General features: G+C 39.3%; 1 protein-coding gene and 1 long non-coding RNA gene across 2 annotated transcripts in view; both read right to left on the bottom strand.

The window, feature by feature from the left end:
- Nucleotides 1-3,331, bottom strand: part of BMPR2 (bone morphogenetic protein receptor type 2) — a 180,319-nt gene that overhangs the window by 132,153 nt on the left and 44,835 nt on the right. The gene's annotated exons all lie outside the window — the stretch shown is intronic.
- Nucleotides 1-3,331, bottom strand: part of LOC119472434 — a 7,837-nt gene that overhangs the window by 3,170 nt on the left and 1,336 nt on the right. Inside the window, exon 2 of the long non-coding RNA XR_005201584.1 lies at nucleotides 1,212-1,243. This is a non-coding gene — a long non-coding RNA (uncharacterized LOC119472434). The remainder of the gene's footprint in view (nucleotides 1-1,211; nucleotides 1,244-3,331) is intronic.

Below are 3,331 nucleotides of genomic sequence, written 5' to 3'. Positions count from 1 at the left end.
AGGGTTTCACCATATTGGCCAGGCTGGTTTTGAACTCCTGACCTCATGATCCACCTGCCTCAAAGTGCTGGGATTACAGGTATGAGCCACTGCACCTGGCCCCAAAAGAAATTTTTTTAAACTACCTAGCAAATGTTATCTTAATTAGTACATGGCATTTTAAATAAGTGAATCGCTGAATAAAAAAGTAAACTGTTAAAAAAGTACAGAACGTTAAATCTGACTTTAAAATGAAGGCAATTTAATTTTCAAATAGAAAGATGTGAGGGAAATCTTATTCTTCTTGCCATCTAAGGACTACACTCTGCCCTTTTTCTTCTGCTCAAATTTGTACCTAAGTGACCTGGGGAGTCACACCTTACAAACATAAGAGGGGTTTTATTTAACCCTAGAAAATGTGGCTTACTTTCCTATCTCACTCTGGCATAATATCACATGACAGATAAAGAAAGAAATAAAAATATTTTAACCCCAAATACGTGTATTTGCCATATCTTGAAATAGCCTGCAAAGCTATCTCTTGCGAGGAAAATCTACATTCTGCAGAGAATCCACTTCCCTTCCAGGTCTTTTCCCTGATCCAGAAGAGAATCAACTAAGAGTCTGGCACCTTTTTAAGACCGATAAAATACATTTACAATCATTCTTTCTGAAGCCTGCTACCTGGAGGCTTCATTTGCATAAGAGCCTTGGTCTTATGCAAGACCACTGACCCCTTATCTAAACCCAGACATTCCCTTCTATTGATTCCAGATCTTTAGACAATAACTCTTTGAACCAACTGCCAATTACAAAACCTTTAAATCTACCTATAACCTGGAAGTCCCGCCTTTCTGAACTGAAACAATGTATATCTTACACATGACCCAAGCACCTTGGACACACGTTCTCAGGATCTCCTGGAGGCTGTGTCAGGGGCTCTTGGTCACTCATACTTGGTTTAGGATAATCTCCAAATATTTTACAGAGTTTGAGTCTTTTAGTCAACACATCTAATTAAATGTCAAGATGCATTTACAGGTGACTTTGTCGTATTTCTTAGGAAAAGCAAACAATGTCATCCAAAAAGAGATTTTTAATCTGTATACTCTGGAACCAGACCTTAGTTCTGGCTATTATATTGGGCAAATCACTTAATTTTGTCTATTCCCATTCCTCATGTGGAAGGGCCTGGACACTTTAGAAGGATTAGATAGGAAATACAAGCATACCTCAGAGATATTGCAGGCTTAGTTCCAGATCACTGCAATAAAGCAAATATCACAGTAAGGCAAATCACATTAATTATTTGGTTTCTCAGTGCATATAAAAGTTATGTTTATATTGTAGTCTATTAACTGTGCAATAGTATTAGGTCCAAAAAAAAAAAAAAAAACCATGATGTACATTCCTTAATTTTAAAATATTGATAAAAATGCCAGTGAATATCCAAGCCATCAGCAAGTTGTAATCTTTTTGCTGGCTGAAGGTTTTAATTTCTTATTTGTTTCTTAAGACAGGGTCTCACTCTGTCACCCAGGCTGGAGTGCAGTGGCATGATCTCCGCTCACTGCAACCTCTGCCTCCTGGGTTCAAGCAATTCTCATGCCTAAGCCATCCGAGTAAATGGGATTTACAGGCATGAGCCACCGCGCTCAGACTTGGTGTAGGGTTTTGCCTGGATGTTGATAGCTGCTGATCAGAATGGTGGTTGCTGAAGAGTGAGGTGGCTGTGGCAATTTTTTAAATAAGACAACCATGAAGTTTGTTTTGGGTTTTGGGGTTTTCTAGGGAAAGGGTCTCGCTCTGTTGCCCAAGCTGTAGTAATCATAGCACATGCAGCCTCTAATTCCGGCACTAAAGTGATCTTCCTGCCTTGGCTTCCCAAAGTGTTGACATTACAGGTGTTAGCTACCATGCCATGCCACAACCATGAACTTTGCTGCATCAGTGGACTCTTCCTTTCAGAAAAGATTTTTTTATAATATGCAATGCTGTTTCATAGCATTTTACCCACAGTAGAACTTCCCTCAAAATTGGAATAAGCCCTCTTAAAACTTGCCACTGCTTTTTAAATGTATGTAATATTGTAAACCCTGTGTTGTCATTTAAACAATGTTTACAGCATCTGCACCAGTAGATTTCATCTCAAGAAAACACTTTCTTTGCTTGTCCGTAAGAAGCAACTTTTAAATGACATGGTGGCTTGTGCCTATAATTCCAGCACTGTGGGAGGCTAAGAAAGCAGCAGGATCACCTGAGGTCAGAAGTTTAAGACCAGCCTGACCAACATGGCGAAACATCATCTCTACTAAAAATACAAAAATTAACCAAGCATGGTGGCACATATAATCCCAGCTACTCAGGAGGCTGAGGCAGGAGAATCGCTTGAAGCTGGGAGGCAGAGGTTGCAGTGGGCCGAAATCATGCTATTGTACTCCAGCATGGGCAACAAGAGCAAAATTTTACCATGAGACTGCACCAACTCAGTCACATCTTCAAGATCAACTTCTAATTCTAGTTCTCTTGAACTACTACATCTGTGACAACTTCCTCCACTGAAGTCTTGAACCTATCGAAGTCATCTGATCCGTAAAGGTTGGAAGCAACTTCTTCCAAACTCCTGTTACTATTGCTATTTTAACCTCCTCCCATGAATCACTGATTTTCTTAAAGGCATGTCAAATGGTGAATTCTTTACAGAAGGTTTTCTATTTACTTTGCCCAGAATCAGAGGAATCACTATCTATGGTAGCTACAGCCTTATGAAATATTATTTCTTAAATAAGATTTGAAAGTTAAAATTACTACTGAATCCATGGGCTGCAGAATGGATGTTGTGTTACTAGGCATGAAACCAACATTCATCTCCTTATACATCTACATCAGAGCTCTTGGGTGATCAGATGCATTGTCAATGATCAGTAATATTTTGAAAGCAATCTTTTTTTCTGGGCAGTAGGTCGCAATGGTGGGTTTAAAATATTCAGTAAATCATGCAGTAAGCAGATGTGCTGCTATCCAGGCTTTGTTGTTTCATTTACAGAACACAAGCAGAATATATTTAGTATAATTCTTAAGGGCCCTAGGATTTTCAAAATGGTAAACAAGAATTGGCTTCAACTTAAAGTCACCAGCTGTATTAGCCCCTAACAAGAAAGCTGACTTGTCCTTTGAAGCTCTGAAGCCAGGCATTGATTTCTCTCTAGTTATGAAAGTCCTAGATGGCATAGTCTTCCAACATAAAGATGTTTCACCTACATTGAAAATCTGTTTATTAGTGTAGCTACCTTCATCAATTATCTTGGTTAGGCCGGGCGCGGTGGCTCAAGCCTGTAATCCCAGCACTTTG

This window comes from Cebus imitator, unplaced genomic scaffold (genome assembly GCF_001604975.1).
Source record: "Cebus imitator isolate Cc_AM_T3 unplaced genomic scaffold, Cebus_imitator-1.0 Scaffold101, whole genome shotgun sequence".
Lineage (NCBI taxonomy): Eukaryota > Metazoa > Chordata > Mammalia > Primates > Cebidae > Cebus > Cebus imitator.
The sequence above is the reverse complement of the archived record's forward strand: the minus strand, read 5'-3'. Positions and strand labels throughout refer to the sequence as shown.